The sequence below is a fragment of the Akebia trifoliata genome, chromosome 5, assembly GCF_017979445.1.
Source record: "Akebia trifoliata isolate Shusen 1 chromosome 5, ASM1797944v1, whole genome shotgun sequence".
NCBI lineage: Eukaryota > Viridiplantae > Streptophyta > Magnoliopsida > Ranunculales > Lardizabalaceae > Akebia > Akebia trifoliata.
In genome coordinates this window covers 11,699,514-11,716,095 of record NC_141379.1, presented here as the reverse complement: position 1 = coordinate 11,716,095, position 16,582 = coordinate 11,699,514, and positions in this window count along the sequence as shown.

The window sequence follows — 16,582 nt, the reverse complement described above, 5'->3', positions numbered from 1 at the left end:
ACCGATATAGATTGCCTCCCGGGGATGAGTTCTCGAATCTAATGCAAATACGACAGGAATAGGTGTGCTACAAAGACGGATCGACTCAAAACCTCAACTCAACTCCATTCTTTCATGAGTCAACTCAGAAGTGTAGAGGTTAAAGGGCCAACCAACTCGCTAAAATTATCAGGAATGAGCACACTCTCATCATAGCCAAATTATCAAAGAACCCAAAGTGATACATTGTGAATCGCCCCAAGAAGACCAATCAAGACAAGAAAACGGACCCCATCAAATGCAATCTCGGGAGATCTTTGGGGTTGGAATGCACCGACCCATTTAACGGCATCATCCTCGAGGTTTCAAATAAAAGTAAACGATTCCTCTTTACCACCCGAGACCAAGGGAACAACTCGCCTCAACATCATGAGCACAAGATCAGCATTAACGCAAAATAGATTGTTAATGGCTTCAGTCAAAGCCAAATGATCCATGAATCAAAACTACAAAAAGAGAAGTCTTCTAACCTCATGAAGACTAGTGAATTTAAATTGTAAATTTACGCTAAGTTTGGAATTTACCTACAAAAGTGGAGCACACCCTTGAAAAATCCGATCATGACCGGATAAACAAGTCGTGAGAGATTGGAACATCTCACTCAAAAGTATGGGGGCCAATCGACGTCCCTCACATACTTATTGTATTACGTGGATGAGAGGGAGGTTCATGATATCTCTGCCACCCAGAAACAAGAGTTGACTCACCACCATCAAATTGAGGGCGTTAAAGTGAACCAACGGCCTCGAGAGATCCGTAAGAAGTTTAATCAAGAAAGATCTAGACATTGTCTTTAAAGCCGATTTGTCATCCGGAACCTTAAAAAACTTACGGTTTATCCCCAAGAAATCGAAAGTCTCGTCTTGATAATCTTCGCGTAAAGGCAAAACAACAACCACACCCGACATTTCAAAATCCAATAATAACTCAAATTCCTCAATGATGGGAGTCATTTCATGTTCCTCAAAGCGAAAAAGGTTGAGTACACTAACCCAACACGTCAACATGGCCTCGATCAAGCCCCATTGCAATAAGACCTTAGGCAAATAGAGTGTGCACCCGAGCTTGTTCAAACCCCATTGAACCTTCTCACAAAAAAATCAAAAAAATCAAAAGAATTTTAAAAATAAAAAAAATATATAAAAAATCAAAAATCTTTTCAAGATACATTTAATTCCAATTTGTTGAAACACAGCCAAAAACATCTAAGCTTTAAAACTTATCAAAATTTTCAGTAAGTCCAAGATTTCAAACGAGCTCCGTGCCACGAGATCAAGGAATCAATAAGGCAAAACCCTGCCAGACCCCATGCTTGGATGGCCATTTTCTACAAAAGTCATCAGTCCATTCGATATTTTGAAATCATGTTTTAATAAAGTTTTTCGACCCATACAAATAAGGGTTCAATATATTCTTTGCAGTTCTTTACACGTAATTCCTACAAAAAAAGATAGTTGTAGACACCCCAATTTGAACGGCCCCCCACTCGAAAAGAGCCCAAAAATATCAAATTTTCAATAAAATTCATCAACGTGCCTAAAAAGTCTAATTCGTTGAAACGTGGCATTTTAATCAATCTGAAGATTCCCATGACCCCAAAAAGGATTAATAGACTTAGAACGAGACTTGGCCTATCCCACACCTTCCCCACCTTTCACCATTTCACTTTTGGAATCGAATCATCCTAAGCCTGCTTAAGGCCCACAAACCTTCAACTCACAAAAAATCATTTCTCACCTTATCCAACCTAACCTAAACCTAATTTCATATTACCCAAATCCTAAAAACCACCAACTTATTAAGTTCTATCATAAAGTAAATCCTATCCAATTCTAAATAACCTGCAACCTCCCAAAAACCCTAGCCTAGTACACCATAGTCCAAACCAATTCAAACCCACATCCATAATCCATAACCCTAACCCACAAATCATTATCCACATCAATCAATCACCTTTTGATCATCAAAATGACACTTATCCACACCACAACTCACATCCTAAAAAATCATTCTGCCCAACCTAACCCCTCACCCACATCACAACCCACACATCCCTTCATCATTCACCATCAATCCATTCTCACAAACCATCCCCACACCCATTCCCTCCAATCAACTTATCTAATCACCTCACCTCTCCATTCCTTTTTGACACATGTCATCATCCCCTTAACCCTCCCAAAAACCTAAACACCTAACTCCTTACACAACCCATTCTTCTAATCAAACACTTCACCTCCTCATCCTGACTAACACTCAATCATATTATTCCAATCAAATCCCTCATCATTTCATCTTATCAAACATTCCACCTAAATGGATTGGCAATGATTCAAATCATTTGAATAAAAAAACTATTCATTTACATTCCTTCCAAAAATACCATCATCCCAACTCTAAATTTCACACCCCTCACCTCCAAAACCCATGCCATTATTTACTCTTCTATCTTTTCACCCTATTTTACCCCCAAAAGTAACCTCCCACACCTATAAATACCTCTATCACCTTCCAAAATTGACACCCAAATCTTAAATTAAAAAAATCTTCTCTCAACTCTCTTCTATTTCATTCTCACACTACATATTAATCAAAAAGAAAAATACCCTCATATTTCACTAAGGACTTAAAGAACAAGACATAGAAGAATAAAGAATGCATTAAAGCTTCTAGGTGGGTTAGAAGAAACATACCCTCAATTTCTCTCCCCTTTTCATATCCCTCATTTATTATCCCCTCACTTCTTTTATTTTATTATTAGAAAGCTTCTAAGATGTAATGCTCCCCTTCTCTATCTCTGATAAATTAGACTTCGGTTCGGTTGAAAGTATAGGGGTTGTAATCACTTTCAAAACAAAAATCAATTTTAAACCTTTTAAACTATTTTGAAGCAATTGGTATCCAGATTCTTCTCAACTCATGAGAATGGACCCATAACCATAGCCAACACTTTTCAGAAGCATGTTACTCCCAAGGCTAGGTCCATATAAAGATCTTTTCCTTCAATGAGATAATCCTTATATGATAAAGCCGATAGCAAAACCCTACTTGGGTATAATCCGTCAACACGTGGTACTCTTATTTTATTTGCATTTTTATTCTAAAATGATCGAGTTATTTTGAGGTTACCACCATTTGATGGGAAAAAAGGGTGCCTAACACCTTCTCTTTTCTCCAATCGAGCTGCTTACCCCGATCTTAGGTTGACTAGTACCTTATCCAAATAAGAGTCACTAAACGCCAAAATGACACTTTTCCTAAAAATGTACATCGGGTGACCATTCACACATTCTCACAAATATGAATGGTAGCGATTCCAAACCTTCGTATAAGTGCTATTTGAAAATCCAAGAATCACGTATCTATAACTGACGACTCCACTGAGGATACTAGGTTCAACCCTCATGAAAACCCGAAAATTTTGGAAAAAAAAATATTGTTATTTGGTCGCTAACATTGTTTGATGTTTGTTGATCATGTTGCTTTTGTATTCAAGATAACAAGTTGTAATGTTTATTTACTTTGTTTTTCTTATAAGAAAAAAAAAATGCACAAGCAATTGTGAGCATAGCCTATTGCACAATTCACCTCACCCTCAATATATTTAGTCATAATGCCTAGTAGTTCTACGACTTGAGATCATTATTTCAAATGTTGAGGATGAGCACATCAAATCTGATTACCAACCAACGACGTGTGTACTCCAGTATGCATCGAAATTTGAAGATCAGGTAACCATAAACCCACCTATTAGCAGCATGCATGTGCTTGACTAGACAAATATAGGACACAAATTCTTAGGTACAATTGACCCCCAAAATAGAGTCGTATGTGTTTAAAATGCATTCGACCTCGAGGTCCAAGTTGTAAGCCCACGAAGGCAACAGTGTATAGATTAGGATTTCATTTTTTTGCATTTCTTTGTTTTCCCCTTTGGTAAAAGGGGGAGATGTGCTTGCTACATCATGTTAAAAAAATAAAAATAAAAATAGTAGAGAACCTTCAAAGCAAGTGTAAACACCCCATTTTTGCATCCGCCTGATTAATCAACTCGTCAACCCGATCGCAAGGATTCCCAATGATGGATGTGTATTCCGTTGCTTTATTTTGTTACCAGATTTGTTTCAGAAATCCAGATGAGGTATCTCAAATTGACAAAACCTTAGAAACCACGCTACGCTAGGAAAGTACGACCCCAGAAACATAGAAATCATCATCTTGCAGACCAAAAAGAAGCTTCACGATAAAAATCACTAAAAATTACCAAATTACCAAAATACCCCTAACCTCAAAACAACCTTAGAGCCTACGTTACGCTTAGGAAAACCCATTCGAACACATAAAATGACAAATTGGAACCAAATAAATCATTTCACCAATTTTAACAGAATTTGACAAAATTACAACCATTTCACACAAAAAATTTCATAAATAACAAAAACTAATATTTCCATTGAATTCCTTACGAAAAACCAATTCTAAAACATCCTAGAACATTAAAAACCAACTTAAAACGTGAAAAGTCCTCTCCGGGGGCAAAACGGTAATTTCACAATTTTCATGATAAAAAATTCCGAAATTAATAAATAAAACATTAAATAATTAAATTTAAACATTAATGAAATTAATTTAAAATTTTGAACCTAAAAAATCGATTAATCGGACTCTCAGGCAAAATTGTTGAGGGTTCGTGGGATATTTCTTTAAGGACCCCTCCATTTGGGGGTCCAAAGAATTAAAGATATTTTAGAGGGGGGTTCTCCAAAATTAAAAGTAAATCAAGCAAGACTAAAGTCAAGGTATTAAAGTCAATCAAGTGAGACTGAAGTCAAAATTAAAGTCAATTAAGCAAGGCTAAAGTCAAGATATTAAAAGTCAATCAATTAAGACTAAAGTCAAAACACTAAAAGTCAATCAAATAAGACCAAAAGTCATAATAGAATTATAATTGATTAATAACTCTATCTAATAGAGTTCTAACTTAAAAATAATTCTACCTAAAACAATTCTAATTAAAACATAATTCTACCTAAAACAAGTCAAATTAAAACACAACTCTAATTAAAAGATATCTAATTAAATACTAACTCTATCCAAATCAACCCCTAAAAACATCTATAAATAGAGGTGCTCACACCCTATTTTCGTATCAAATTATAAACCCTAAGAGAAGTAGGTCTAGAAGCTCCCCTAGCCCCCCATAAACCCTAGTTTTGGAGCCCCAACTCCTTACCTAACATCCCCCCTTCAATTTTAGTCTAGAAAACACTCAAAAGCCTTCCAAAAACACCTCCAACTCCGCAACGAATTTGAAGAGTTCAGATTCAAAAAACAAGGAGATACCTTGCCTCGGAGATCCGAAGTCAAATCCGGAAGCAGAACGTAGCAAGGGAGCACGGTACAATGAGCTTTTTTGTTAGATCTGAGGGAGTAAAGTCCTTGCATCGGAAAGGTATTTTTTTTTATTTTATATTTTTATCTAGGTTTTAGCAATGTAATTTACTTGGGAATTTAGTAGAGACCGGCTTTGGCCGGGCGGGGTTGGTGCCTAACACCTTCCAACCCCGTAACTTGATCCCCGAATTCAGTTTTTTTTTATTTTAGATTAGCTTTTATCCGTTTAGAGTCATTGATCGGTTCCTAGACCGAAATAACTAGGTGGCGACTCCCAAACCTCAAGGGTCAAAAGCGGATCCGCGCACCCCGCGGATCGAGGGCGCTTTCAGCAAGGACCAAGAATCTAGTTTCTATGAATTCTAGGAATTGGATTTCTTTCTGGTTCGTGCTCATAAAACGGATAACTAGAAATGTGTCTCATCTGTGCTTGAAGCACAGATAGAACAGTGAATGTCTCATCCGTTCTTAAAACACAGATAAGACCATGATAGTTCTATCTGTGCTCCAAACATGAACCAATATAAATCTGGAACAACAAGTGAGCACAGACCAGGTTTGCGGAACTCCCAATCTTTGTTTAATATTGACGACACTCTCAATGGGAATCCCAAATGTTGGAAAACTAGACAAAATGGACTCTTCTAACAAATGATTAAAAAAAAAACAAATTACTCATTGATGAGTCGAATCAAAATAGTTTAAGACCTTGGGCTTCAAGTGGGCTCATTGCGCTTCATATAACCATGATAGGTTATTCAACCAATCGAATTGACCTCGAGACCCGAGGACAAACGGGATCTAGTCCCTTTGAGCCTCCCCCGACCATTTAAAAAAAACAAAAATAGAGGGATTCTCTCAAATCAAATTTATCTTGCGGCCCGACCCAAGTAAAACCTACCACTCATATCAACTTTGAATCGGGTCCATGATCCGTATCCAATCCAAATTGGATCTACGACCCATATCCATCTCAAATGGTTTATAATCTGTATCCATTTTGAACTAGGTCCACGACCTGTATCCATCAAATCTGAATCGGGTCCACGACTCGTATCCATTTTGAATTTTGTTTACTATCTATAATTGACTCGAACCGAGTCTATAATCCAAATTTGACCCAAGCTGGGTCCATCCTCCAATTCAACCTGAATTGAGTCCATGATCCATATGGGATCCAATAAGGTCAACAACCGATCAAGCAACCCAAATGATTTCAACCAATTTCGAAAAAAATGGATTTACAAACGCTAATTACATTTCTTGATCAAAGTCGATGCATAAGAACGATCTTGCCCTCTTAATACAAGGGGGATAAATTACGTCTATTGAAGTAAATGAGATGATTTAAGAGTATCCTTGCAAAAACATTGTACGCCACCTCTTCCCTAAGGATCTAACTGACTGATTTTTATTTCAGGTAACTGAATTTGAGGGTAACAAAAAATGTGTGTTTTTCCAACTCGATTTGTCTACAATAATCTATTTTACAAAAAAATTTCCAACTCCATGTTGATGCTAGCCACTTGCTGATGTAATTTATTTTCAAATTAATCCAACTTCGTGTTGATGCCAGTCACTCGCTGATGTAATCCATTATTTTCAAATTAATTCAACTCTGTGTTGATGTCAATCTTGTGTTGAATTCAGTTATGTGCTGATGTAATTATTTTCAAAAATATGCAACCCAACTCCGTGTGGATGCCAGCTCCATGATGATGTAATTATTTTAAAAAATATGAAACCCAACTCTGTGTTGATGTCAGCTTCGTGCTAATGTAATTATTTTCAAAAATATGCAACCCAGCTCCGTGTTGTTGCCAACTCCATTTTGATGTCAGTTCCATGTTGATGTAATTATTTTTAAAAATATACAACCCAACTCTGTATTGATGCTGGCTCTGCGCCGATGACAACTCCGTGTTGATGTCAGCTCCGCGCTGAAGAACATTTTTCTTTAAAATTCGTTTACTCTATAATAAATAAACTTGACTCGACCTAATAAAACATCATGCATTTTCCTTTTTGTAAATAAGATAGTAACGTTTGGTCTTCAGTACCCACAAGTGGCTTAACAAAAAAAGTATAAACAATTGGAAGAGCCTCCGTATTTTCTCAGATCCCTAACCACCACCATGAGTGCCTCTGAAGCACCACAACTGAAACATCGGACATTGATGCAAGAATCGCAACATTGCTAAAAACCACTGAACGGAAAAAAAAAATGTTAGGCGTCTTGTTAGTCAATGCCAGCTTCATATAGGCCCATACAACACAACATCATACATTGGGATCAAATTAGGATCTCTGAATAACCTCTACAAGGGCCACATACCACCCTGCCACCCATAATTCTGGGATATCAGGGGCCTCCGTTTTACATTCCGTAGAATCGACCACCTCCTATGGTCATTCCTGATGACGAGTGTGAGTATAGAGTCATAGAGGCCAAGAGTATGACAGATAAAAAAATAGCCCAACAAATCAAATTTTTTCAAGAGGAAATAAGGAGAATCAAAGGCCTCAACACCATAAGTGGAACTTGATTTAAGGACCCCTGTTTTTATCCCAATGCGTAACTGTTGACCAAGTTCAAGTGTTTGAAATTCGAGAAATACAATGGGGTAGGGTGTCCTCAGTCACATCTAAAGTTGTATTGTGGATCCTTATGCCAATACAACGAGGATGACAGAGTACTGGTACAACTGTTCCAAAGAAGCCTTACTGGCCCAACCCTCAAATGGTTCTCAAGATTGGACCAAACACTCATCAATAATTAACAGGACTTGACTGAAATGTTCTGGCACAACTATAGGTTCAATACGGACGTGGGTTTGGATCGAAACAACATGGCTAAAATGACATGAAAATCTAAGAAAATTGTAAAAAAATACGCCTATAGGTAGCGAAAATCTACTTTACAAATAAGGCCAACAATGACTGAACAAGAGATGAACATCATGTTTATCTCAACATTAGGGCATGCATTTTACGCGCATTTGGTGGGACATATTACAAGCACCTTCTCAAACCTAGTACAGGTAGCAAATTAGGTCGAGGACGGAATCCAAATCGATCTGATATCTGATTTCACAAGCCTAGGTGCAGTAGCAGTAATACCTCCATAGAGAAAGTTAGTGCCGTTGGGAAAAAAGAAAGAAAAAATCCAGATTAACAATGTATAGCCAAACCGACTCCTTTTCATCCCTGCATCAGCATAAAGACCACAAAAATAGAGTTTAAAATAGTGACTTAGATTAACTTCATTTTATTTTAGCTTGGTAACAATCCCCTTTCTTTTGCGTTTGATCCCCTTACTTGCCCCACAAGTCAAGGAAAGTTATAGACATATCAATTTCTCTTATCAGACCAGTCAATTGGTATTATTCTATGTGGCAAAAATAGTCATTTTATGTAAAAATTCTCATCATTTTATATGTCTTTTTTTTATTTTTCTAAGCGTGAGGTTTCTAGATTTTCTTAATGTGCGCGATTATTGTCAAAAGTTTATTTTTAGTCACGTTTTCCTAAGATTCAAGATCTAAGTAAAAGTTGAACATCAATGGGCATTTTGGTCATTTTTTAATTTTTGGTACAATTATTTATTTTCGTCAATTTTAGTCTTGTTAGATAAGAAATCAAATTTCAAGATTATTGAAGATATTTTTGAGATATTTCAATGGTGTGGAACCCACGAAGGGTATTTTCATCATTTTGTTAATTTTTTGAATTTTTGTGAATGACCTCTTTCAATCACAATATGACTATTTTTAAGTCTTAAGGTGAAAGCGCCCTCGATCCGTGGGGTACGCGGATCCGCTTTTGACCCTTGAGGTTTGGGAGTCGCCACCTAGTTATTATGGTCTAGAAACCAAACTGACTCTAAAACGGATAATAAACTAATCTTCTATAGAAAATCTGAATCCGGAGATCATGTTACGGGGTTGGAAGGTGTTAGGCACCAACCCCACCCGGCCATTGCCGGTCTCTACTTATCCCAAATAAATCTACATCGCTAATGACAAACCTAGATTAAAAAATAATGAAAAATCTTACTTTCGATATGCAAAAGTGATATTCCCTCAGATCTGGTGAAAACGGCTCCTTGTACCGTATTCCTTACTTCGTTCTATCTCCGAATCTGATTCCTGATCTCCAAGGTAAGGTATCTCCTTCTTGGATCTGGGTGCTTCGAATTTGTTGTAGATTTTTGGGATGTTTTTGAGAGGTTTTTGGGTGTTTTTTAGGCTAAAATCGAAGCATGGGTGTTAAATAAGGAGTTGAGGCTCCAAAATTAGGGTTTTGGGGAGGTTTCTTCACCTACTTTTTCTAGGGTTTTTTCTTTGATACGAAAATAGGGTGTGGAGGCTCCTATTTATAAAGTTTTTAGAAGCATTAGGGTTTGATTAGGGTTTCTTTTAAGGTTTCAATTAGGGTTTTGACTTAGTCTTTAGGGTTTTAATTTAGGGTTTTGACTTTAGTCTTATGAGATTGACTTGATTAGTTTAGATTAGGGTTTTGATTTAGGGTTTTGACCTTAGTCTTATGAGATTGACTTGATTAGTTTAGATTAGGGTTTTGATTTAGGGTTTTGACCTTAGTCTTATGAGATTGACTTGATTAGTTTAGATTATGGTTTTGATTTAGGGTTTTGACTTTAGTCTTATGAGATTGACTTTAATACTTGACTCTAGTCTTACTTAGTTGACTTTAATTTTGACTTTAGTCTTATTTGATTGACTTTAATATCTTGACTTTAGTCTTGCTTGATTGACTTTAAATTTTTGGAGAACCCCCATCTATTATATTTTTGATTCTTTGGACCCCCAAATGGAGGGGTCCTTAAAGAAATATCTTGCGAACCATCAACAATTTTTCTTGAAAGCTTGATTGATCAATTTTTTTGGTTTAAATTTTATAATTAATTTTATTAATGTTTCACCTTACATTATTTAATGATTTATTTATTAATTTCAAAATTTTTAATTATTAAAATTGTGAAATTACCATTTTGCCCTCGGAGAGGATTTTTTACGTTTTAAGTCATTTTTCAATGTTCCAGGATGTTTTGGAATCAGTTTTTCGTAAACAATTCAATGAGAATGTTGGTTTTTGTCATTTATGAAGTTTTTTGTATGAAATGATCGTGAACTTTATGAGGGGTATTTTCGTAATTTTGTCAAATTTTGTGAAAATTGTCAAAGTGGTTTACTTGGTTTCAATTTGTTGTTTTATGTGTTTGAGTGGATTTTCCTAAGCGTAATGCAGGCTCTAAGGTTATTTTGATGTTAGGGGTATTTTGGTAATTTGGTCATTTTTAGTGATTTTTATCGTAAAACTTCTTTTTGGTTTGCAGGATGATGATTTCTATGTTTCTGGGGTAGTATTTTCCTAGCGTAGCGTGGTTTCTAAGTTTTGTCAGTTCGAGATACCTCATCCGGATTTCTGAAACATATCTGGTAACAAAATAAAGCATTGGAACAGACATCCATCATTGGGAACCTTTGCGATCGGGTTGACGACTTGATTAATCAGGCGGATGCAAAAATGGGATGTCTACATAAGGTCACATTTTCTTAACGTTGCAAGGTCTCTACGTTATAGAAATGTATGGCGAACCTAAGCATGCGTCCTTGCTAAATTGATTACAAAGTGTAACAATCCTAAGCGTACGTAATTTCTATGTCAAGTGTGCCAATTAAGAAAAGATAGAGTCATGAAAACTAGGAAAGAAGTAGAGGGAATTGAAAGAAATCAAGAGAGAACTTCTCACAAGCTTTCAACTTTTTGTATATTCTGCGCTCATCATTAGGAATTAATAGTAATCAAGTGACGAATTGTCGAATCGAGCAGATGCAAAAATGAGGTGTCTACATGATGCGAGCTCTGACATCCAATAATTGTCTTATCTAGTCATCATTGCCCTGAAATGCAGGCTGGCTATCATCCATTGTTTGTTTTCTTTTTCCTCTCATATTGTTAACTACGATATGAGCAATTCTTGGCTAGACTCCTTTAAATGGGTGACCATATATTAGAAGGTAATAATTCAATCATTATATTAAATTTTTGGATAAAGTTGCATACGCAAAATAGGTTTATATCGACCCTTACCTAATTAATTGTCGTGTAATAATAAAATTCAAAGTTTTTAAAATTTTCAGATTTTTAATCTTGCCCAATCTGGCTAGTCTTGATCTTATCCCTAACTCTTGTCTAGACTCTAACAGACCTCTAGAATCACGAGCTCTTATCCTATATGGAACTAATCCTGAACTCTGATACCACTTTATAGCGCTCCCAAATTCTAACATGAACCCTCATGATTTCAAGCTAAAATTCAAGGCACTAAATACACACACACTTCTAAAGATGATAATAATATCAATAAGCAATATCATGATATGATATTATATTGCAGCAAAAAATTTAATAAATCTAAAATGTAAGATGTAATAATATCCTCAAAATAACCAAAATGTAAACTAAAACTCAAAAATTTGCCAAAAATAAAAGATGGCGAAACCTCGCACAAACATCAAACCCTACTCTCAAACAATTAAAATAAAAGGATTCTTAAAATTTAAATTAGAAAATAATTAGTAAAAGTAATTCTAATTCTTTCCAAGAAGTGGACTTTGATTGTCCGTGTGACCTACAAGATGATACACTATTAGAGCCTCATTTAACTGTTCCTCGAATAGGGGAGGATCTGTAACTAAAATGATAGAGTGAGCAACAAGGAAGTTATTCAACAAAAAACCACTATCTCAAACTAATTGTCTTCTAAACATGGGGGAAATCATGCTAATGTATTTAAAACACATGCAAGTTTTCAATATTAACAAAAGTAAAAAAATTATAGCTGTGTTGAAATATAAAATTAAACATTATTTAATAGTTTGTAAAATAATTTCAATTGAATAAAAGTAAAACATATTAAATAGGTTTTACATACAAGCAGTGGTGGTATAGTTGTTAAGAGTGTTGAGAATTATGACTGGATACATCCCAGTCAGGATCCAAATTATTCTAGACTTTATCGATGTGGAATCCCATCATTAGTTCTTGATTTTGTGGTTGGTTGTTGCACTTATCACAATTGGGTGTCTATTTATTCGACCCAGACTGGTTGTTTACTATGACCATAAGGTACAAATCCTTTCATGAAATGTTAGTATGTTCGATTACTCTATACTATTTATGATCATTGACTAGTCATCTTCATCTACGCCTATCAAGCGAAGATTCTCTAAGATATCTCTACACTTCCATAAATTACAATTACATCACATAATTCGTCAATAAATATAGAAGGAAGTCTCTCAAATCTCAATTGTGATGATACTCCCTTATGCATCCCATACTACATAGGAGTTACCATCACAACTATTCATCTTAGGATAGTATGTCACTCCGAAAATGACATGATAGACTATCCCTTCAGGCACTCACAAACTCTTTAATGGATCCTAAAATAGCTACGCACATATATTATTATTATTATTTTTTTTTTTTAATTTAAAAGTGCGTGAAATGGATATCCGGATTCCTACCATGAAACGGCCTAACCCGTAAAATAAACACAGCATACATCGTCTTGCGATAACAAAAGATAAATAAACATGGACATCGTCATATGATAACAAAAAATAAACATTAATCATTAGATATCCACTTACCACCACACACAATCATAGAGAGTCCATACTTTCGTTTCAAAATCAATAACATGACATTTTTAATACGTTCCTTCATAATTTTCAACATTTTCAAACAAATTCGAAGGGTTAAAAAGAACAAGTTTTATTTATCAAAATAATAAGTCATTCTAACTTGTTTTGCAATGTGGGGGAATCAAAGTAGTCAAAACCCAAAGTTTTCTAGCCAAGGTGGCACGTTCATTGTGCCGCGATAGGTCTGACCCCAAAATGGGTCAGACTCCACGGGCAATCTTAAGATGAACTCTAGATGGTAATGGTGTCAACATTCATGGGCATTATAAAAAAAGTTTTCTACTGTCAAAAAGGGTGAAAATTTGGGTTTTTCGAAATGTTTGGCCAAAACTAGGCATGTGTTTCAAAAAAGTGGTGGTTCTGGCAATCTACTAGGATTCATGACATCCCAAAAATTCATCAAAATTAGTTAGGGTTAGGTCCACCGCGTCGCGATCAACCCGGGGAGTTGACACTCTGGGTTTTGGCCAAGAGTTTAAGTTAGCTCTTTGATTGTAATGTATTGGTTAGTTTTCATTTTCGTGAAAATTATTTTGATTGACAGAAAATAATAAAATGTGAAATTCAAGAAAATTGGATTGATACATAAGAAAATTATCGAAACTACTATACTAAACATGGATTTTTGAAAAAAATGTGTTATCTTTACCTAATTTAACATAAAACTACTAGGTTTTCAATTCAAAAACTAAATGCATAAAAACTTATGACTATTAAAAAGATCCAGAAGTTCTCTACATTAGATCTACGCCAAACAATCCCCAAAGAACATAGAAAATTGAGTTGTTGCGAAGCTTCATTTTCTAGAGTGATTGAAAATCCTAGCTTTTCGATTCCCCTTGAAGCCTTTGATGAGTTAAATGATTTCTTCTCCTACGACGATCCCTAACAGAGACCCTAGGTGGATGGAAATCAGGTTAGGAGGTTTACGGAGGTCAGAGTTTTATTTCAGAGGCACGAAGTACGTAAGACCAAAAAATTTGTAAATTTTCTTTTAAGTTTAGTATTTAAAGAGTCTCAAGGACTTAACGATCATTAAGAGTTTTATTTTCTTTTGCTTAACAAGTTTATGCCTCAAACTCTGATTTTTGCGATCTTATAGTCTATTTTGGTTAATTTTTCGATGCGGATCTAATGGTGTAGTCAAATTTGTCAGAAACAAATTTAAAAAAAAAAAATTCTATTTGTTTGACCTGCAAATTTTTCTTAAGATACGCATAAAAATCCTAGGCATTAAAAAATGACCTAAATGCCCTTTCAAACTCATATTAAAAAGGGAAAATTACTCAAATGATCCTTGTAGAGGGATTTTTTTTAATTATCCCATAAGTTTTAGGATTTCTCATAATAGTTTATTTCGTAAAACTTTTTTTTTTCTAATCAGTCCCTAAACCCTATTCCCCACATTTTCTCACGATTGAAATGTTGTAATTGCCATAACCATAAGAACTCACCATTTTTGTCCAAAAAAATTGGACTTCCAACATCCCAATCGAGTTCTCGAGACTCCATTCTAACGAAAAGGATTTGAGAAGGAAGAAGATGCCATTTTTCAAGAGTTTTTTTAGGAATTTTGAAAATTGGATGAAAATTGATTAAGGATTGTTCTTTTGATTTGAAATAATCTACTCAAGTTTTTTACTCGATCTTTTCATGTATTTTAGTAAAAAAAAACTCAAAAACAAAAATGGATGGGTTTTACCAACGTCGAGATCACCACTTTTTATTATTGAATTTGATATTTTTTAAAGATTATTGAATTCAACAGTAAAAAGTGGTGAGCTAGATATTGTATAAAAATTTAGGGATGTCAACTTTGTTCTTCATTTTTGTTTATAAATCATCGAAATGAATAACAAATTACATATAGATTTTCACCATTAGAAGTATATCATTTTCATTCATAGTTCACAAAAAAAAAAATCGTTGGAAATGACCGCAATCGTTGTTGAAAAAACTAAGTATGTGAAGAAGACAAGAAACATGTGATCTGGGTATTTTAAACATATTATAACATGAGATGAGGTTGATGGACCACTGAGAAATAAAATATTTACTAAATGGACTATCAAGGTATTGTTCAAAACTTTGGGAATATTTGAAAAAAAATCACTTTGTTAGGGTCCTTTAAATAATTTTCCCTCCATCAACTCCGACATTTAGAATAATTACTAAATACACCTTAATATGATATTTTCTTGCTAGTTTTTGGACAGCAACTTGATAGTCCAATTAATAATGTTTTTTTTTCCAAGAAATTGTTCACGCCTTACTAAAAAAATTAGAATATTGAAATTAAGTTGAAAATATTGAAAGGGTATTTTAAATCTCTTGTTACAGACTAGAACATTTAGTTGAATTATTATTTACTAATTACGTTGCCATTACAAAGTTAGAAGGTATTTAGCAAGATAAATCCTATATTGAGATGTAATAAATAGGCATTTAGCAAGAAAACCCTCTGTTGAGATGTATTAGATAATTTTTTTTAAAAAATTTGTTTCACCTCCATTCCATCCTATCTCTTTCAACCTCAAGAATAATATAGGCTTATTTTCATTTTTTATTTTTAAATAGTATGATATCATTTTCTGAGTCCAAAAATTTATAGTCCAAATAGCCTTACTATATTAGTAATTGGGCTCACCTTCTGATCATAAAAAACATGATCCAATGCCTTAGAGTTGTGGAGGACACAATTCTATGAACTTACCAAAAAAAAGAAAAAAAAAACAAATTTTCTTTATCGTTGAATTTTAGTTGTATGTTGAGTAGTTTAGTGGAAGTTTGGTAGCTGTCCATTTTCAAAAACTTGGATGAAAACTTTTTTTTTTTTTTTTTTTGGATTTCCATGAAATTTAGAGGGCTATAGTGTTGGATTGCCAATGTGATACTCCATTTTAGCGAAACGACCCTTAGTAGGTTGTGAGTTTGATACCTAGTTTGATCAATAATTCCTCAAGGTCACTTGTGAGGGTTGCATGTGCTTGGGGGATGAGACCCGCACGCCTTGGCTCAAGCTATGGCTCTTCTAATCCAACTAGTCGGACATAAGTTCAAATATGCCCATCATTAAAAAAATGCTTAAAGTCTTACTAAGTTAGCAATGATGGCATTTTTCAAAAATTTATGGGATTAAAGAAGGAAGTTGAGGGTGTTTAGGTCATTTCAATTAGTCTCCAAGTGAAGACCTTGTCAAGGGCATGTCATTAGTTTGAAAACATAATTTATCATATGTTCACAATTCACCCTAATGCTCCGTTTGGATTGAGAGAAATGGAGAGAAGAGAAAGGAACCACTTTTTTCTTCATATCTCTTGAACCACTTTTCTCTCCATATCTCTTGTTTGGCGAGTCAAGTGAGAGAGAAGAAAAGGTAAATTGAGTAAAATTAGGAGAGAAAAATGCTAACT